Here is a 22644-nt window from a genome sequence, read left to right on the forward strand (position 1 = left end):
GTCAAGAAGATCCTTACATCATGCAGAACATTTGCAGAGTGACTTGGAAAAGGTCTGGTTATGGCACAGTTATATGAAGGATATCTCTGGTGTGTATATGTATATACTGTGTATAAAGTATATCAGTGGTTTGACCATAGTTTATTACTGACAAGCTACGGAGTTGCACTGGTTAACTTGATCCATTGTTTATCTTAGTCCAGACAGTTTATAATTCTGGCTTCTAAGCTGATGAAAGTACATCTATCCGGGAGATACAGCTGCAAATCTGATTTATTTTTTCACTTCCTTGTTTTAATACATGAATTAGAAATAGTGAGTGGGCATAAAAACATAGAATGACACACTGAGTCAAATCAAACAGCCAGATTTACATTCTCTATAGCAAAAGTATCATTTGCCTAGACAAGAGTATAAAAATGGAGCAAGTGTTTGAGAGCAGCTTTTCTCAGTCTGTGACTCGAGGACTTGCTGAATTGCAAGAGGTATCTTTGTACTGCTAACATTTAAATGGATCGTTTCATCCATGATTTAGGCTATACTTTTTTTCAGAAATGATCTTGCATTTTTTTCTCTGAATATCCATAATGTCATCATAGAGTGTTCTTTACAGTATAAATATGTTGCATGTAAAAGATAGGTCCCTTAGTTTCCAGTCTCTCACCTGCTAATTTCATTTGATGACTCAATGTTTTCATATTATCAGAAACAGATCCATCTTTGTATTTCCCATGCCATTTATGATAAGCTAGTATTCTCTCCATTTGTTTTAATCTCTTTTCCAGTATGGAGAAATGCAGCTTTAGCAATACTATGTATTCAATTTCTCCTTCTATAGGTGCCATTACATTCCTTAGATCATCTTCCCCATCTCGCTCAGTGCCTTTTCTAATTCTTGCATAAACTTTGTGAGCTGGTTCAAAGACTAGGACTGCAGATAGTTTTTAAAATGTAGGTGCATTTATATAGTGGCAGAATGATGTCTTCAATTTTGCTCTCCACTTTTTCCTCAATAATTCGTAGTACTCAAAATGCTTTACTGAAGTTTTTGTAGAACCAGCTCTTACAACATCAATATCTTTCCTGAATGTTTTAAGTTCATTCAAAGCCCATTATTGTGCATTAGGATTTTGTCCCACAAAAATTGCTTTATATTTTACAACATTTAATTTCATTTTATTTCGCAGCTGCTCAGTCTCATAAGACTCCTGAATAATTTTTAATTTTTACTAACCAAAATAACTAAGCAGCCTCACCAAAGTTTCACCTTGCTCAGAGGAGAGGATGGCTATAGCACAATACCTCTGAAAAATGCCAGCAAATTGGCTCCATTCTCAGAGGCTGTTTCCTCTCTAGTCTCAAGGCATCTGCAGAATCCTTTTGCCAATGCATTATTTTGGGTGAATTTTGCAGTATTACGTGAAAGCTATTTCAGCAGTGCTTAAGGGAGGGTGCTATGAAAAGCCAATGGATTAGGCTCCACCCCAAAAATGTCACTGGGAAATTGTATACAACATCTTACTTCACTTTTACCACAACCAGTCACCAACCATTCAATTTTCCACAGGCTTCTGGTGAAGGTGTAGTTGGGTCTTGTATTTCACAAGGTTTCTCACCCACAGCCTCTTTCCACTTAATACATGCTCATTTTTCTCTTATGAGCAACCAGAAGGATTATTACACTTGATACAGAAAGTAATCATTTGGGTTAATTGAAAATGAATGATCAGAATTTTCTAAGACCTATTCCAATTACACCCTAGCTGCTTTTTAGGTTTAAAGATGCTGTTCATAAACAATAATTTCCCCTCTGCTTTAAAATGGTCAGTTATTTTCAAACTATGAAATAAAGTGCATTTTCCCTTCCTTTTTTAAATAGTGGTCTGCTTGAGAAGCAGTACATTTGGAACCAAAGCTTAAAACTTGAGCTAGTTTAGTTCAAAACCTGTCACTTTTTCTAGCCCATAAACTTTATTTTCTCTCTCTCAAAAACACTTATTTCCTTGCATTTCCTCCATCTGTGCAAATTCCAGTCCTCCTTCCTTCCTTCTGCAATAATGATCACACAAATTCCAACTGGTATCAGCATGCTGCTATGCTGCTGAAGGTTATTAGTGCCAATATTATTAATTACTGATCTGGTTGGATATGCTGATTTAGTGGCAGAGGACTGCTCTTAGCTTCTCCTGAGGGCTATTTCTTAAAAATGCTGCCTACTTCTTTTTATCCTTTTATGATTTTTTTCTTCTTTTTTTATCCTATGGCATAGGAGATTTGGTAACAAAGTACTTCAGCTCCTAACTCATTTCATCCATTATGTTTGAAAAATTCAGTAGTACAGGGTTATAGGGCAGACTTTCAACTAAAAGATGGTACAAGAGCTGTATTTGTCCCAGGAGACCTAACTCATGGAGCTTACTCTGGCTGGTGGTGGTTTCTGTGTATCTGAGCTGAAGAGCTTTTGGTTCCCTAGGCTGAAGGCCTGATCCTGCTTACATTGGATAAAAAAGGGCTGTCTTAACTGTCATCAGTGGCATTATATGAGTGAGATGAGAACTCTGTCTTGAGTGTGTAGGAGATGGAGAGTTGGAAAATAGCAGGACTTAAAATGAAAGACCACCTGTTACTAGCAAAATCAGTATGAGGAAAAGGTACACAGAGATTTTAAATATAAAAATTGACGTGCAATTTAAAACTATTTGAAAGCTCCCAAAATAGCTTCCACCTTTTTCAAGAAAACATCCTTCTTTTCATGGTTTTAAAAATTTTAGTAATCATTTATGACATCCTGTAACAATAGATAAATGTGAACCAAAACCAACAGAAACCAAGCATAAATGTTTGAATAATGGGTGTAGCTTTCAAATATCCAGCTCCCCTGGGTGAATGAGGTTTGTCTTTGTCTCCCTAGTAAATAAGGAGGTATTTGGTTGCTTTACAGATGGTCTTATCTACATAAAACAGCATACCCTTCTGTTCAGTGCCTATTCTTCACAGCAATATTTTGCTTTTAGCACCTCAGTCTCCCAGTCAGAAGAGATTTCCCTCCCTCTCTCTCCACCCCCAGTGCTAGCTGTGGGGTTTCACGGATCACTGCTTTGAAAGACTGATCCATTTTAAGGTGGCAATGTCAAACTTCCCTATTTATACTCACAAGCACTTCATATTAAACTGGCATAGGCAGGAGAGGCAGCTCTATTTCTGTTTCTGGAGGTAAAGACCTCTAGTTCAGGATTTTGAACCCAGTGAGCATTTGTTCCTGTTCAGCCAAGGGGGGGATGGGAGGGAAGAAGCATCCACTACTTGTAAACCACTGGATGATCCCCTCAGGACTCAGTGGCAGGTTGTTAATAGTAAACAGTAAGGGCTCTTCTGACCTGAGAAAGCATGGCTATACATTACCCACAAGTGACCTGATCCTCAGAAAACCGCCATCCCTTTAAAAATGCTGTACCTTGAAAATGAAAATTGACGTCTTTAGGCAATCCATCACTTGCTGTACAGTCCCACTCCCATCTGTTCTCAGGAGCCTGGTGGCCTGGCACTTTCACCCTCATTTTGGCAAATATTCCTGGGATCAAAGTGAAGAAAAGGGGGGCTGGTGGGGTTACTGAGGCAGGGCAGCAGGCCCTGGCAGGGCAGGGCGGAGGTAAAGGAGCAATTGCTCCTTTTAAGCCTCGTAGGTAAGTTCCACTAATGCTGTATCACTGGTGAAGGGGTTGATTGGGGTTGGTGGTTGGGTATGTACCTTTCCAGTGTAAAAATAGGGTAAGCCTTCTGTAGATATGTTATTTCCTGTGATTTGAAATGGGCTACAGTAGAATATAGTTCCTTGGCATCATGTGTGTAGTAGGAGAACTGCACATATTAGCAATGAAACATGCAGTGCAATGGTGATGGCTCCTGCTCTGATACAGCCAAGTTTTTATACCCTGCTTTTTATGTGGCCATAATTAACATGTCAGTCCTAATGACAAAACTGATATTTGAAGGTCAGAAGTGACAAAGAATTACATTTTGACAGCCTCTATTTCTGCAGTGTGCTGGGAAGGAGAACTTAGCATATTGCTTAACAAAGATGGGATTTTCTTATTATCTCTTCGAAGATTCAAGGATGGAGCGAGGCAATTACTCCTTCACAGGAGCTAGAGCAGCAGCAATCACCTTCCTCTGAAGTCAGAGCTGCACATCAGGCAGCAGAATTTAAAAATAGCATGCCCGTCTCCCCCTGCACACTAATGCTGTCACTGCTGTGGTGAAGCAAAGCTCCGTAAATTCCCCTGAAAGCTGCCAGTGCACCTCAGCCTGCAAACCATTTTGAATGGCCAGTACAGTGGCACAAGGTGTCCATAGCTTGCCAGGGAAGCTGGCTCAGTGTGCAGCCATTTTGCTCTCTGCAAAAGCAAAGTTAGTTCTGACAATAAATACAAAGCTAAGATAGCATTTTTTTCTCTCTTTTTGTTAGTCTTACACCGTTTGCAGCAGAGCTAAAGTGTTCATAGCTACTATTTGAGTATGTCATTGTGCAGATAGCTTCATCCTTCAGGTGCACAGAAATTAAATGCTCCTACCATGGCAGGTTTGCTCAGTCCCTGGACTTGTAAATTTGTTGTTTCTAGCTCACAGATACAGGAAGTGTTCCAAGTCAGTGACAACTGATGTGATATCATGGAGCTCTGATATTTCTTCATTTCTATCAGCCAAGGGAGCAATCATCTGATGTTTAAGAAATCCTGCTAAACAGGCAGCTGTCTGGTGTGATTTGGGCAAGTCCCACTTACTTGTTATATGCAACTGTTGACTTTTCCTTGCTGTGTGAGACCTCCAGCCCGATGCAGTTGGCCTCTCGACCAGTGATGTGCCAACTTGTGGGAGATCTGGAGTGGCAGGGAGGTTGCAGCTCTGCACAGCATCTGGGACTGTGCTGCCTGGTGAGCTCCTGCGTTTGAGGGGGTCCCAGTAAAAGGCATACTCTTCTCTTGTCTTTCTGTGGCTGAATGCACAGTCTCTGGAGAGAATCAACCAATCTGATTCTTGAAGTTGTAGAAAAAGAGGGCTAGAAGGGAATTGGAGACTTCACTTAATCCATACCCCTATGAAAGAAGGTCAGTCATGCCTGTATCATCCTTGACAGAGATTTACCTCTCACATTTTTATAAAAATCTCCACTGCCTTCCATGACCTTTCCAAGCAATATATTCCAGTGGTGCACCATCTTTACTGGTAGATTTTCTCCTAATCTGAATCTTCCTTCTTGAAGTGTAAGTCCATGGCCAGGTGTCCCAGGCAGACTTATTCTTTCTCCAGCAGCTCCTTAAACACTTGATGACTGTGTCCAATGCCCTTATATCTCAGTTTTCTCTTTCTTAGGATAAATAGTCCCAGTTCATTTTTTTATGCCTAATACTTTCTAGATTTCCAATCTTTATCACTGCTTTACTACTCTGCCATTGCTCTAATGCCCTTCTTGAAGTACAGAGCCCAAAGCTGAATCCAGGATTCCACATGAGGCCTTCTGTATGGTGGCTTGTCTTAAGCTTTTGATGAAGAGAAGACGCTAATTTTTGTGACTGCAAACCTTAATCTGGATCCTAGTAACATAAGATAGTTTCACTCAAAAAGCAGTCACAGGGGAGGCAGCTTGCTCTCTCCTTCATGAGGAGGTGAGGCCGCCCCTCGAGTCCTGTGTTCAGTTTTGGGCCCCTCACTACAATAAAGACATTGAGGTGCTGGAGCGTGTCCAGAGAAGGGCAACGAAGCTGGTGAAGGGCCTGGAGCACAAGTCTTATGAGGAGCAGCTGAGGGAACTGGGGCTGTTTAGTCTGGAGAAGAGGAGACTGAGGGGAGACTTTATCGCTCTCTACAGCTACCTGAAAGGAGGTTGTAGCAAGGTGGGTGTCGGTCTCTTCTCCCAAGTAACAAGTGATAGGATGAGAGGAAATGGCCTCAAGTTGCACCAGGAGAGGTTTAGATTGGATAATAGGAAAAATTTCTTCACCAAAATGGTTGTTGAGCATTGGAATAGGCTGCCCAGGGAAATGGAGGTATTTAAAAGACATGTAGATGTGGCACTTAGGGACATGGTTTAGTGGTTTGTTTGGCAGTGTTAGGTTTACAGTTGAACTCAATGATCTTAAGGGTCCTTTCCAACCTAAATGATTCTATGATTCTATGATTCATAATTATTTTGCACTGTCTTTCTAGCCCACAGAAAGCCATAGATCACTGTTACCTGTGCACTGAGAGACTATGTAAGCTAACCTTCACAAATTATTCAGTTTTAGAATCAGACAAGCTACCAACAAATCTTTTTCTCTGGGGAAAAAGAACTGATATGAAACTTTAGATATGCATTTGAAAGAAACAATAGCATTTCATATGTTTAATTAACCACTGTTTCTTTCCCAAATTCCTAATGGTTCTAAATATGAAGAAAAAAAGTATATTAAAAAGAACTTCTGTATCTTTAAATGTCAAGTAAATATGTTACATTTAATTTTCTCCAAAAAGTATTTGAATCTCATTTCATCAAATCCATATACATCTTTTGATTTGGAGGTGATGAATGCCAAGTATTGAGTCAGGATTATGAAGCAATCAAAACAACTTCTTTCTTCACAAATTTCAGCTTATTGCTTTTTTGCCTATTATGATAAAGGACTTGTAAAAAAATTTCTCTCAAATCTTATGTCTACTATAAAAGTTATTGCTAGGAATTAATAAATAACTCTTACTTTTTTCATTCATAGAATTTCTTGGGTTCTGTCATACTTTTGCTTTCTTGAGCTGGCTTTACAGAGCACCTGGATACCATTGGTAGCAAAAACCATTTCCTAAAATGCCAAATTAGTACTCTGTGAAATGTGTCAGGGTAAGTTTGAAACAAAGTTTCATTTCAGCTGCTAAACTTGGAATAATTTTTCTCCTCTATCATTCAAAAAGTTACTGGTTTAAACATGGTGAAGGAAGCATATATTTAAAACTGCTACAACTGTTTGAGAACAAAACTTAAGTTCTTTCTAACTATTCATAGATAATTCTGCATAAGAAAAAGATACTTGCTGCTGGTAAGCCACCTTCATGTAAGGGGTACTGAACCTAGCTTGGTAGACCATAATTTTGTTTTTTTCTTCAAGTGGTTATTCACACTGATTCCATATGTCATCTCAAAGAAGGTTATTTTTTTAGTGTTTTTTGTGGTTTTAGTGTTTTTTGAAGTGATGTTTGCACTCAAAATTCTTGCAACAGCCAATGTAGTTCAGAAAATAAGGATTGAAGAGCATCAAACTCGTTGTCAGACATATAGCTAAGTGAAACAATGCAGTGCACTATGGTAGGAGTAGATCTGAATTACTACATGTTCCACTTACAAGTCAAATATTGTCATCAGATGTAATGATGCTGTTATTCCTTGGGTTTATTTCTGCTATGGTATAGTGTATGCTGTCTCCTGTCCATCCTGAACGCTGACTGAAGGTCTGTGTATTGTTTCTCAAGGCAGTTTCTAACTTACTGTCCTGGGTTCAGCTGGGATAGAGTTAATTTTTACAGGAACCTGGGAGGTGGGGGGCATAGCCGGGGCAGCTGACCTGAACTAGCCAAGGAGCTATTCCATACCATGTGACATCATGCTCAGTATATATATAGGGAGCGGGCCGGGGGGGGGGGGGGGGTGGATCCTTCTTTCGGTGGGGGAAGTGGCGGAGCGTCGGGTCCCGGGTGGTGAGCAGTTGCACTGTGCATCACTCTTTTTGTATACTAGTTCATTAGTACCGTTGTTGTTGTTGTAATTCCTTTGTGTTGTCCCAGTAAACTGCCTTTATCTCAACCCTCGAGGTTCCAGGTTTTTTTCTTCTTTTCTCTCCTCCGTCTTCCCCCCATCCCACCGGAGGGGGGCGGGAGGAGTGAGCGAGCGGCCGCGTGGTTCTTTGTTACCGGCTGGGCTAAAACCACGACAGTCCTTTTTTGGCACCCAACGTGGGGCCCGAAGGGTTGAGATAATGACAGATCTGGCCAGAGCGTGTTTGAAACAAATTTGTCATAAACATTTCTTATACTAGATAAATAGATGTTAGTCACAATGTTGATTAATTTGTTTACATGGTGGCGTTTTGTAAGTTCTTATATGCTCTATGTATTGCCTGTAGTTGCGTATCTCATCTCTGGGAGAGTAATTGGGATTATCATTTTGCTGTACTGGGCAATGTCGACTTGTGAAATGATTACATCACTGGTCATGAGGTTAAGCTGGTATCTGTATGAGGCAGTGATATCATTTCCATACCTTGGGCACCTTCTGTCGGATTTTATTGGTAATTACACCCAATCCATTGGGAAGTTGGGGGGGGATACTTCCCCCTGTCCATTCCCCTCCCTTTTCTCCTTCCGACTAATTACAACAGTTTTCGAGAATTTTGAATATCCTTGGGATGCGCAAGCCAGTGTGCTGTTAGTGCTATGCCTCCTGACTATGTTCCAGGTCTTGTTTAGGGCTACAAAAAGGCTCTTTAAGAGTACCACCCAGAGATCTGTCCCAAAGCTTGATATGCATGGGTGGCATGGCATGTGGAAGAATGTGGGAAGGTATCTAGAGAACTTCTCACCTCCAGTTACTTGGAAGTTCACTCCTGAACAACTACAGAACCCTGATGAAGTGATAGAATTTTTGAAAGAAAAATGCTGTGGTTATCCCAGAGACACACAACTCACTACACTGTGCTGGGCCCTGGCCGGTATCTACCAAACACTGCTTGATATTAGGCAGCATCCTCAGGGGGAAAAGGAGGAAAAGATGGAGAATACGACAACATGCACCGTGGCTACCCCAACCCCGACGACAAGCACTGTGGCTACCCCAACCCTGATGACAAGCACCGTAGCTGCCCCTACCACGACAACAGGTACCGTGGCTACCCCTATCCCGGTGACAGATACTGCGGCTAAACCAGAAAACCAACCTGTGCCAGTATCAGTCGCCCCTGTACAGAAAAAGAAACACACAAAGAAATCAGTTCGCTTAGTGAGAGATGAAAGTGAACCAGGGTCATCGCGAGAACAGGAGGAAGAGGTAGAACCTGAAATAATTACCCGATCTCTATCCATGAGTGAGTTGCGTGACATGCGAAAAGATTTTAGCCGCCACCCAGGTGAGCACATTGTTACCTGGCTGCTCCGGTGCTGGGATAGTGGGGCTAGTAGTGTGGAATTAGAGGGTAAGGAAGCCAAGCAGTTGGGATCTCTGTCTAGGGAAGGGGGCATCGACAAGGCGATTGGAAGAAAAATACAAGTTCTCAGCCTCTGGAGGCGACTTCTGTTAGGTGTAAAGGAAAGATACCCCTTCAGGCATGAAGTTACGTGTCACCAAGGCAAGTGGACCTCCATGGAGAGAGGTATCCAGTACCTGCGGGAATTAGCCGTGCTGGAGGTGATTTATAATGATCCAGAAAATGGGCAGTCACCCACAGATCCAGATGAAGTCCAATGCACACAACCGATGTGGCGGAAGTTTCTACGAAGTGCACCACCAACCTATGCCAACTCATTGGCAGTAATGTCCTGGAAAGAAGGCTATGGACAAACGGTGGATGAATTAGCTGTCCAACTCCGGCAATACAAAGGAAGTCTCTCTTCCTCCCTACAGGCCTGTGTCTCAGCTGTAGAGGAATTGTCCCGAGAGTTCCAGCAATTCAAAGTGAATATGTCCTCCTTCTCACCTGTACAGGCCCGCATCGCAGTTATTGGGAGTAAGCGTTCCTCTGCCCAAGAGAGAGGAGAGAGAAAGTACACACGACGGGCTAACCTGTGGGTTTACCTGCGTGACCATGGAGAGGACATGAGGAACTGGGATGGAAAACCTACCTCAGTTTTGGATGCACGGGTACGGGAGTTGCGAGACAAAGCAACCAGAAAAGAGGATTCTTCTTGGAAAACTGCTGCTCCAGTTTCCCGTGAGCAGTCCCCCAGACGCAGTAGATGGGCCGATCTCATTTCTGATCCTCTTGAAGGGACTTCTGATTCATGTGTGCAAAAAGTGAGTAACGGATATTCTAACCAGGATTATAGGGGCCCTGCCTCCAGCCAGGTGGAGGAGAGGGACAACCGAGTCTACTGGACAGTGTGGATTCGATGGCCTGGCACATCAGATCCACAGGAATATAAAGCTCTAGTAGACACTGGTGCACAATGTACCCTAATGCCATCAAGTTATAAAGGGGCAGAACCCATCTGTATCTCTGGTGTGACAGGGGGATCCCAAGAGCTAACCGTATTGGAAGCTGAAATGAGTCTAACCGGGAATGAGTGGCATAAACACCCCATTGCAACTGGCCCAGAGGCCCCATGCATCCTTGGTATAGATTATCTCAGAAGGGGGTATTTCAAGGACCCAAAAGGGTACCGTTGGGCCTTTGGTATAGCTGCATTGGAGACGGAAGAGATTGAGCAGCTGTCTACCCTACCTGGTCTCTCCCAAGACCCTTCGGTTGTGGGGTTGCTGAAGGTTGAAGAGCAACAGGTGCCAATTGCCACCACGACGGTGCGCCAGCGGCAATATCACACCAACTGAGACTCTCTGATTCCCATCCATAAGCTGATTGGCCAACTGGAGAGCCAAGGAGTGATCAGCAAGACTCGCTTACCCTTTAATAGTCCCATATGGCCCGTGAGGAAATCTAATGGGGAATGGAGACTAACAGTAGATTATCGTGGGCTGAATGAAGTCACGCCACCGCTGAGCGCTGCTGTGCCAGATATGTTAGAGCTTCAATATGAACTGGAATCAAAGGCAGCTAAGTGGTATGCCACAATTGACATTGCTAATGCATTCTTCTCCATTCCTTTGGCAGCAGAGTGCAGGCCACAGTTTGCTTTCACTTGAAGGGGCGTCCAGTACACCTGGAATCGACTGCCCCAGGGGTGGAAACACAGCCCCACTATTTGCCATGGACTGATCCAGACTGCACTAGAAAAAGGTGAAGCTCCAGAGCACCTGCAATATATTGATGACATCATTGTATGGGGCAACACAGCAGAAAAAGTTTTTGAGAAAGGGAAGAAAATAATCCAAATCCTTTTGAAGGCTGGTTTTGCCATAAAAGAAAGTAAGGTCAAGGGACCTGCGCAGGAGATCCAGTTCTTAGGAGTAAAATGGCAAGATGGGTGTCGTCAGATCCCTGCGGACGTGATCAACAAGATAGCAGCTATGTCCTCACCGACCAATAAAAAGGAAACACAGGCTTTCTTAGGTGTTGTGGGTTTTTGGAGAATGCATATTCCAAATTACAGTCAAATTGTAAGTCCTCTCTACCAAGTTACCCGGAAGAAGAACGATTTTAAATGGGGGCCTGAGCAACGACAAGCTTTTGAGCAAATTAAGCGGGAGATTGTTCATGCAGTAGCTCTTGGGCCAGTCCGGACAGGACAAGATGTTAAAAATGTGCTCTACACTGCAGCTGGGGAGAATGGCCCTACCTGGAGCCTTTGGCAGAAAGCACCTGGAGAGACCCGAGGCCGACCCCTGGGGTTTTGGAGTCAGGGATATCGAGGATCCGAAGCTCGCTATACTCCAACTGAAAAAGAGATATTAGCAGCATATGAAGGAGTTCGAGCCGCTTCAGAAGTGGTTGGTACTGAAACACAGCTCTTCTTAGCACCCCGACTGCCAGTGCTGGGCTGGATGTTCAAAGGGAAAGTTTCCTCTACACATCACGCGACTGATGCCACGTGGAGTAAGTGGAATGCACTGATCACACAACGGGCTCGCATAGGAAACTCCAGTTGCCCAGGAATTTTAGAAGTGATCACAGACTGGCCAGAAGACAAAGATTTTGGAATATCGCCAGAGGAGGAGGTGACACGGGCTGAAGAGGCCCCGCTGTATAATAAACTGCCAGAAAACGAGAGGCAATATGCCCTGTTCACTGATGGGTCCTGTCGCATCGTGGGAAAGCATCGGAGGTGGAAGGCTGCTGTATGGAGTCCTACACGACAAGTTGCAGAAACTGCTGAAGGAGAAGGTGAATCAAGCCAGTTTGCAGAGGTGAAAGCCATCCAGCTAGCTTTAGACATTGCTGAAAGAGAAAAGTGGCCAGTGCTCTATCTCTATACTGACTCATGGATGGTGGCAAATGCCTTATGGGGGTGGCTACAGCAATGGAAGAAGGGCAACTGGCAACGCAGAGGTAAACCCATTTGGGCTGCCGCACTGTGGCAAGATATCGCTGTTCGGATAGAGAAGCTAGTGGTAAAAGTACGTCACGTAGATGCTCATGTACCCAAGAGTCGCGCCACTGAAGAACATCAAAACAATCAGCAGGCAGATCAGGCCGCCAAGATTGAAGTGTCTCAGGTGGACCTGGACTGGCAATGTAGGGGTGAGCTATTTATGGCTCAGTGGGCCCACGATACCTCAGGCCATCAGGGGAGAGATGCAACATATAGATGGGCTCGAGATCGAGGGGTGGACTTGACCATGGACACTATTGCACAGGTCATCCACGAATGTGAAACATGTGCTGCAATTAAGCAAGCCAAGCGACAAAAACCCCTGTCGCATGGGGGGCGATGGCTGAAGTATAAACAGTGGGAGGCCTGGCAGATTGACTATATCACACTCCCACGAACACGCCAAGGCAAGTGCCATGTGCTTACAATGGTGGAAGCAACCACTGGATGGCTGGAAACATACCCTGTGTCCCATGCCACTGCCCAGAACACTATCCTGGGCCTTGAAGAGAAAATTTTATGGCAACACGGCACCCCAGAAGGAATTGAGTCGGACAATGGGACTCATTTCCGAAACAACCTCGTAGACACCTGGGCCAAAGAACATGGCATTGAGTGGGTATATCACATCCCTTATCACGCACCGGCCTCTGGAAAAATTGAACGATACAATGGACTGCTGAAAACTACATTGAAAGCGATGGGGGGTGGAACTTTCAAAGACTGGGATACACATTTAACAAAAGCCACCTGGTTAGTTAATACTAGAGGATCCGCCAATCGGGCTGGCCCCGCCCAACCAAGACTTCCACATACTATAGAAGGGGATAAAGTCCCTGTAGTGCACATGAGGAGTATGTTAGGAAAGACAGTCTGGGTTAGTCCTCCCTCAAGCAGAGGCAAACCCATTCAAGGAGTTGTTTTTGCTCAGGGACCTGGGTACACCTGGTGGGTGATGCAGAAGGATGGAGAAGTTCGATGTGTACCTCAGGGAGATTTGATTTTGGGAGAGAATAGCCAGTGAATTGGGCTGTATAATATTTAACTGCTAAATAACCTGCCAATGCATGTCATTGTAACTATTATGTCTATATGCCATATCAAGGGTATTACTGTAAGAATTACCCAAATGACTGCAGCATGGACTTTAAAACTGAGCCAAGTACAACAGCAATAGAACTTAAACTGACACCCAGCAATTTCCTCAAGATCAACATCTTCGACCTGTAGACCAAGGGTGTGAGTTGCACCAAATGTACTAGCCACAAGTTCCAGAGGCAGCATGCAACAACCCAACATCTCACACCATCTCTCTTATCCTGAAGAACTGTTACAACAGATGGAGTCCCAAAGTCATGGACTAAATAAATCGATGGACACGTTAGAGGAATAGCCCATAGGCTAAAGGAATACCATTTGTGTGTGTGTGTGTGTGTGTGCAGGGGGGAGGAGAACAAGTTCATATACTTATATATATATAAGACAAGGAAAGTGGTAGTGGTTGATTGGAAAATGTAAGATCTGGGCATGATGTAGATGGTATAGAATAAGGGGTGGATAATGTCCTGGGTTCAGCTGGGATAGAGTTAATTTTTACAGGAACCTGTGAGGTGGGGGGCATAGCCGGGGCAGCTGACCTGAACTAGCCAAGGAGCTATTCCATACCATGTGACATCATGCTCAGTATATATATAGGGAGCGGGCCGGGGGGGGGAGGGGGTGGATCCTTCTTTCGGTGGGGGAAGTGGCGGAGCGTCGGGTCCGGGTGGTGAGCAGTTGCACTGTGCATCACTCTTTTTGTATACTAGTTCATTAGTACCGTTGTTGTTGTTGTAATTCCTTTGTGTTGTCCCAGTAAACTGCCTTTATCTCAACCCTCGAGGTTCCAGGTTTTTTTCTTCTTTTCTCTCCTCCGTCTTCCCCCCATCCCACCGGAGGGGGGAGGGAGGAGTGAGCGAGCGGCCGCGTGGTTCTTTGTTACCGGCTGGGCTAAAACCACGACACTTACCATTTATTTTTTATTCATTTTATCACTTTTTGAGATCCACATGAGATGCCATCATGAAGTTTAAACAAGATCAGGCTTTAGCTACGTTATTCCATTATTTTTTTTCTCATATAAAGACACAGACTAACACTGCAACTACAGAATTATGAATTCTCTCATGTTCTCTGGATCGATGCTCCTGTCTTTTATATTTTCTTATTATTTCACTTTAACCCTAGGTATCTGGATTTCTGTGGCAATAAATGTACCTAGTTCATCTTGTGCAGTTTTTTTATAAACACGGAATAAAATGCTTCGAGCTCTCGAAGTCTCATGTTGTATATAAGCATGTACTGACAGCAAACATTTTTATATTTTTCTCAGCAAGACTGTGTCATCCACTAAAATATTACTGTCTTTGTTTTTCATTATTACTGAATTGCAATGGTACATGCTTGGTGTTAAATTTGATAGATCCTTAAGTGAATCTCACCTTACTCCATAACGTTGTTTTGCACTAGGCATGGTAGTGGTAGATATAGCTCATTTAATATTGTATGAGTTAGTGTATTCTGGATCCAGATGGAAATGGGTCAAAAATATGATAACAATTGCAGTCCTAGCTTACAGATTTTTAAAGTCCATTAAAAAGTTAGGGTCTTGTTTTTAATTTGCAAAGTATTAAAAATCCCACACCTCAAATATTCTGTACTTGGGGGGAGGTTGAGAGTTTATAAAATATGTTATTAAATGTGTTATTTGAACAGCTATAGAAATTTTGCACTTTTAAATTCTTGAGAAATTAGTAGAAAAGTTATGTTTGCAGAAGACACACACCCATTTATGAAAAGAACTGTAGATGTGGTGTTTGGCTGTGGTAAGTCCTCCTTTTACCTCTTAATCACCAAGGAATGCTACCTACAGCAGCTGTCTTATTATAGAGAGTGTATTCTGTAACTCTGGTTCCTACATCTATGTAATAATTATGTAGTCAATTATTGTTGACTTATCATCACTGAAATAACTCCAGGTTAAACAGCAGCTCTTTGCAGTGGAGAGAATAGTTATTTTTATCTGAAGTTATTCTTGTGTTCTGGTCTACAGTGCCACCAGGCAAACAACTGAGTCAGCCCAGGTCAGGGGACAGAGACCTGCAGCTGGAGCAGGACCATACAACTGGAAGTGGTGGGAGGTGGAGACAGGAGCAAATATACTGGGGAAGGAGAAACCAGGGGTGCCTTTGGAGATCTCCATTGATTGTTTGAAAGGGGACTTCTATTTACATCTCAATGAGTCTGCAGAATCAGGAATCAGAGGACAGTCAGGTCACACATATCCTAAAGTGGTAGAGGTGTCTCATGCAGACCCTATGCCAACTAGAGGGGCTTAACATAGTTACTCTGGGGTGAGAAAAGAAGAAAACTAACACCGATCAGTCTCAAAAAATATAACATGATTTTTTGTTTGTTTGTTTCCAAGAGCATTTTGGGAGTAAGAAAGTAGGGAGAAATAGAGAAAAAGTGCTGAAGTATGTTTCTACTTACGCTTATTTTTTCAGCGACACCTTTTGATATGTCTGTGATTATTTGTAACTGAAGGAAATTTATCAAGTAATTCGTTCATTTTATTTGCAGTTGACACTAATATGGGGCTCACTAGTGTGGGCAAAGGCCAGGAGGCAATGTTTTAGGATGTTCAAGACCTTTTATGGTACAGTGAATTGTAAATAGTTAAATATCTTTTTCATGCTTCTCATTTTACCATTTTTATTTTCCTTCTTTTCCTGATACTTTTCCAACTTCACTTTAAAATAAATAATTTACTCAGATTGTTAGAAATGCCCCTAAAAACCCAATGAGAATGATGATGTATGATAGCTTTACTATTCTTTTGCATTTATAGCAGATATACATGTTTTCTCCTTTTTTTTAAAGAAGAAGAGAAAATCAACTAAAACCTGTAGATTTATATTAATGGTAGCTGTAACTAATTGACAGGGCATATTCTCTGAAACTTTTTTCCCTGTCTTAGATATATTCTCTCTAAGTTTCTCTGCCACTCACTGTTGGGAAGAAGGAGAAAAATTATTTATGAACTATTCCAGCTAACATCAGTCTTGATTTAAATTTTTGAGGAAATACCTTCTTATTTTCATAGTCCAGTCAACAGTGTCCAAATCCCACTGGTCATTATTTGAGTTTACATTACCAGGATACAGACAGCAGTAGCTTTTTCTTCCAAGAATTTAGCTATTCTTCTAAGTGTACTGAGAATAGAGAGAAGGTTCATGAAGATGAGCACAAAATAAAATCTGAAGGAATAGAGTTTGCCGAGCCTTCTTTAGACAACATATGAATTATGCTCCCTTTTGTGATCAGAGTCATGACCACAGTGCATTTTCTAAAAGCATTTTTGTTTTCCATAAGGCTGGGGGAAAAACTCATTTTACCTGTCATAGTGAATGGATGGTGACAGTACACTGATTTCTATGCCTAGAAAGATTAATGATGCTTCAAGAGCAGATCTTTTAAGTTCATCATTCAAGGGAGACTTCCATCACATTCCTAATCAATACTTTGGGATCCAAGGACCTGGGAATAGATGTCATCACACAGGTTAGATTCTATACATAAAATGTCTAAGCATTTATTCTAAAGGGATGGAAATACAAATCCAGCAAGGACATAAGGACAGCAGGCATGTACATGGAGGAAAAACACAAGCCAGCTACTTAGTCTTATCTTTTGTAATTGTTGCAAGCTCTGTCTGTATTGAGCTTTCTGACTGAGGTTGAAACATTTTCCTCTTTTTTTACTCAATTCTACATACTTTTAAGAATTATTCCCCCCACCCCCCTTACATAAATATTTGGGTTTGTTCAGTTTCTTCTTGGGTGGACACATACATTTTTTTCTTCTTCTTCACATACATTTTTTTTCTGCTCAGCATGGGAGGTTATAATTATGTGAGAAGAAAACCACCTGATGTAACTCACATTGTATTCAGGCAGTCCTGAGCATCTCTTGCTAATAGGCTAGGCATAACATCAAATAGATGAGCAAATATAAATGCTTCAAAATTCAATTTCTATTCTACTTCTCTTATACCATGAGAAAAATTTATTAGAGTCCTATATAGTAAAAATTTGTATAGGACTATTGTTTTTTTATTTAAATGCAATAATTTTCTAGTGTCATTTGTTTGCTGACAATTTTAATTATCTTGGAAATTACTCATGACTTCAGCTGTAAAATAAATACAGCAAAGTATATGTTTGTGTGCTGAGTTTAAATTTAAAATTACATCACTGAATGATTCTTGGAAAACCAAAGTGGAGAGTTTTTACTGTTACTGAAATACTTTGGCAGTGATATTGTTAGTATGGATTGTTACAGTTGTGAGGAATTAGAATGAAACTGGTAGACTGAAACACCAAGCTGAGAGGTGGAGAAAATCTGAGGTTATTAATATGAATTGAGGAATTGTAAATATTGACCCAACAATGAGTTATACTGACGGGGTTTATCAAGCCATTCTATCCATGCTTAGTATTTAGTTAGAAAACTCAATGGAAACAAGGAAAACAATATTTAATTCTTGAAGATGTAGCGTCAAAAATTTGGAGGGCTTACAAATGCATTCTTTTAACATGCCATTAGTAGCATGCCTGAAAAAAAAAAAAAAAAAAAGTCTTACCCTTCCAGTGATCTGGTTTAGGATGTTAAATTATGGTGTTGGATAATCTTAAAAGGCAGACTGTACAGTACTAAAAGCAAAAAATCCCCAGGATTTTAAAGAAAAAATGAGAAGTTGCATGTTGGTGGCTCATTTCTCATAGAAGAGAAAGTGAAAAGTTCCTAGTAAGAGAATGCCAGCTCTTTAAATATTCAGCAGCACCTCACAGTAGCCTATGGGACTGTCTTCATTCGCTAGAAAGGTTCAATATGTTTTATCATCTTTGAAAAGCTGTGCCACAAAAAGCAGAAATGTGACTCAAAATAGCCCAATGCATTTTAAGAAATTTTTTTTACTGTTCTTTTCTTGACATTATTATAAATGCTCTATGATTCCTTTAAGCCACATGTTGCCCTGAAAATGGTAGCATATGCAAGTTTCAAAATTAACAGTATGCAGCTTTGTAACAATTAACCATCTGCTTATAGTGCTGTTAGGAACTGATAGCATCTCCATGGAAGTCAGGAAAATATTAGAATTGCATACCTGCCAAGCCTTAGTCATGAGTTATCTTACATTGTACTTTGTAGTCCCATGAGAGCAGTAAGAGGCAAAACTGCATTAAAGTTGCAAACTGACCCCCCCCCCTTAACATTTATCTTAACATACTATTAGTGGTGGATCGAGCAGGTCCAGGAGCAGTTGTCAACCAAAAAAAGTGGATTAAAGACATAAGCACAAGGGGAGAGAGCTGATAAAGAGCAAAAATTTCCTGAGTCTGGGGCAAGTACTAATTTGCCTGTAGCTTCCTCTGGGTGTGGACACATGACAAAGGGTAACTGTACAGCATCCCCTTTAACCATAGTCCCTTCATCCATTCCTGCAATGTATTTATGCAGTACTTCTAAAAAACCTGGAGAGTTTTGGCATTTTTATTTTTGTTAGTTGCATGAATACAGGCTTCATATTTTTATACAGTGGCACGTGTAAAAAGAGAGCTTATAAACTCCTGCTGTGGCCCTGCTTCATGGCCCTTTAGCTGTGTGGCCAGAAGCCAGGGTTGCATTTGTGCAGAGAGTATCAAATGAGGGAGGGGGAGTTTGCATCATCTTCCCCAGCCATATTTGAGTTTGTCACAGTAAGACCATAGAGGTTTAGTCTGTTAAAGGTTAGCATATGATGAAAACCCTAGCATTTTCTTGGTATGTTACTTTAAGCATTAATACTTGATTCTAACTAGGTTTTCAAGAATATGCCCAGCTGAAAAATGCACATGAGGAAGAGTGATCAAGGAAACATTCATTCCCCTTTCCCTTTCTTCCCAAAAGAAACTGTTTTGTTAAATTGAAATAATCTCTAGACTCTATGGGGTTGCAGGAGAAAACACTTAACATCCAGGGAAAAAGTTGAAGTCCTGTTGGTTTCTGTCTCAAAACATGCCATTGTTTAATGTGGAGGAAAGAGAAATAGCATGAGAAGAAGCTATTAGGAAGCTGAGTCCCAGGAACATCAGATTTTGGTGTGATCTAGTTTCAGTTTAAAAGCCCACATGTAAAAATAGTTTAATTACAGGCTTTGAAATATAACATCAAGTAGGAGGTGGTGCTCCTGCCCTTGCTTTTACACTAATACCTTTCTCCTGGGACCACTTACCATATCCCTAATTTCTGAGGAGCTAGAAAACCTGTACTGTTGACAAGAAATAAGTTAGCTGCCCACAAAACAGTTCCTTACTAACAGCTCCCTGTAGAGTGAGACAGTAATTTTACCTTCCTGGTAAGGTAAAAAGCAAGGTATCATGATATCTTTTCATGCAACAGAAAGAGAAGCTCCATATCATGAAAAGATAGAAGTTTCCCAAAACAATTCACCATTTTCATTGCTAGAGGGTGTTAGAAGTTAGGCTTCTTTGTCAGTCCTACCTGCAGAAAATTCTCTTCCACATTATTTCTTCTCCCAGTTTGATCTGTGCATCCTAATCCTAGAAACCTTGCCTATTCCAGGATGAAATCCTACTCTTTATCTGATTCTTAAGAGAATTTAATGTGACTGTATCCACTGTGCCTGTCTAGCATATTTAGTGATTCATTTCTTTGAGAACTTGTCACCAACGGTGCATACAAAACATCTTTAAGACAAACTGTTATTCAAGCTCTAATCACTCATATATCTCAAATGCATACTCTGATAATGTAGGAATGGAAACTTTGTAGATGCGTGAAATTGTTAGTTCTGAGCAACAAAGAAAATCTTTCTTATAAATTATGTATGTTTAATTTGACAAGGTTCTTTCATACTGAGAAAATCTTCTGCCATTCACTAATCTTGTTGCTCTGGTGGGTCCCATCAAACATCCAGAAGAACAACTAGATGGCACTGAAAATCAGCAAAGCTTTTAATATTTCTTCCTACAAAAATGACCTCATGGAAATTTAATATGTATACAGTATACTGGAACATAAGTTCTGTATCAGCATGTATGATTCAAAAGAGAAACAAGGCTATTAAACAGCACATCAGAAATAGTGTGAGATGAAAAGGTATAGTTTGATCACACAGTCTTCCTTGAAAAGTAAGATAGAAATGGATAAAGGTTAGAGGTGAATGGAAAAAGAAAGGTTAAATCAAAAAAGTTAGAACATGGTAGAACTAAATTAGTCTTTAAAAATAAGATGGTAAAAGGGACCGCCATGTGCAGACAGGAAGGAAAAAAAGGGGAACAAAGTGAAAAAATAGTTCATCAGTAGATCACAGAGTAGGAAGCCAGCTGCTAAAATAAAAGTAATAATTTTATCCAGCAAGGAAATGGTAACAGCTACAATTAAAGAAGAAAATTGAAAAATAAAAAAGAATGGGATAGAGGTTTGACTTTTGATCCAGGGGGAGGTAGAAAACTTCAATGAGTAATGACTTTAGTTTCAGATGCATGGCTGTGGTCTCCTTGTTGGAGGGCAGACATAGAAAAGTTAGCTAGCTACAGACAAAGGACTATAGCTAAAGAAGTCTATCTTAATTAGGACTCCATCTCATACATGGGAATAAGAAGCCTCATCTTTTCTCCCTACATAAAACACCATTTTGCAGCTAAGGCACAGTGAAGGGTATATAATGGGCAGTGCCTGTGCACCCCAACTCAGCTTGCAGTGCAGAGTAAGTGAGCTAGTGCTCACTCAGGTGGCCACTGACAGCTGTTAACCAAGCTACAACCAGCTGAGGCCCAGGCAAACCCAGACAAGTCCTGAGAGCTTGTTCTGTCAGTGTCGTGGTTTAACCCCAGCCAGCAACTAAGCACCACGCAGCCGCTCACTCACTCCCCCCCATCCAGTGGGATGGGGGAGAAAATCAGGAAAAGAAGTAAAACTCCTGGGTTGAGATAAGAACGGTTTAATAGAACAGAAAAGAAGAAACTAATAATGATGATGATAACACTAATAAAATGACAACAGTAGCAATAAAAGGAATGAAATGTACAAATGATGCGTAGGGCAATTGCTCACCACCCGCCGACCGACACCCAGCCAGGCCCCGAGCGTCCCTGCCCCCCCCTTCCCAGTTCCTAAGCTAGATGGGACGTCCCATGGTATGGAATACACTGTTGGCCAGTTTGGGTCAGGTGCCCTGGCTGGGCATGAGAAGCTGAAAAATCCCCGACCATAGTCTAAACACTACTGAGCAACAACTGAAAACATCAGTGTTATCAACATTCTTCACATACTGAACTCAAAACATAGCACTGTACCAGCTACTAGGAAGACAGTTAACTCTATCCCAGCTGAAACCAGGACAGTCAGGTTGGCCCAAAGCCTGCATCTGGGCCGCATGAGGGGAAAGAAAGTGAGAAAAAATCATACTTTGGAGCATTTCTTTGCCTTTGTAATACTTCAGACAAAAGTACATAACTTTGAATAAGGCTGTTGCATCAGTGAAAGTCTAAGAAGACTTGGTTTTAGAAGCCAAGGTGAAATAGATTTTATCAGTAGTGAGAATCAACATTTGTGTTTTAATTACCGTAAGAGGTTACTAGTGGTTACTATGCAGGTTGCCGTTGCAAGACCTGAAGTATTGTATGTACATGCTGTGGTGTTCTTTGTTGACAGCTTGCTTTCTAATATTCATTTTTTAGTGCTTACTTATAATTGTCCAGATAATCATTATGCTGAAGGGTTGATTTTTTTAAAGGGTTGTATGCTTTATCTGCAAGGATAAGAAAGTATTTGTCCATAACACAAGTAAAAATATTTTCAGATTGCATCCTATTCCTTACATCTCTTGTATTCTGCTACATCTGAACTTAATGCCATGCTGTCCAAGTAATCCTATTGTTCTTCAGGAAAGACATGTTAGGTGAAATGTTAGTCAAGATTTTGTGGTCTGATTTCCAAAAGGTAACAAATGAATGCATCAATAATAGATGAATAGTAATTAACAGACAATTCTGTGAACAGTGCAATTAATGGATGGGATTGTGTCATATATTATTAATCTATTATAGGTCTACGTCCTCACCGCATTTCCTGTGATAAATCTGGAGGCAAGCACAAAATTATTAATATGTTGCTAAGCATCTACTGATAGGAAAGATGCTTGATATCCAGTAGAAGTTATAATGGCCCATTAGTTTTTTCCCCCCGATACAGGGATAACTTTGTATCCCTCTTCTCCTGGCTGGGTTTCACAAAACTTGTAGTGCCTTAGCTATCTTGGACACTTGAGCCCTCTTCAATACTGGCTGCTGCTGAGTCACAAAGTTTTCGTGTTGA

General features: G+C 41.3%; 1 protein-coding gene across 1 annotated transcript in view; it reads left to right on the forward strand.

Annotated features, from left to right (window-relative positions):
* Positions 1–22644, forward strand: part of CNTNAP2 (contactin associated protein 2) — a 1269587-nt gene that overhangs the window by 988779 nt on the left and 258164 nt on the right. The gene's annotated exons all lie outside the window — the stretch shown is intronic.

The sequence above is a fragment of the Buteo buteo genome, chromosome 2 (genome assembly GCF_964188355.1).
Source record: "Buteo buteo chromosome 2, bButBut1.hap1.1, whole genome shotgun sequence".
Taxonomy (NCBI): Eukaryota; Metazoa; Chordata; class Aves; order Accipitriformes; family Accipitridae; genus Buteo; species Buteo buteo.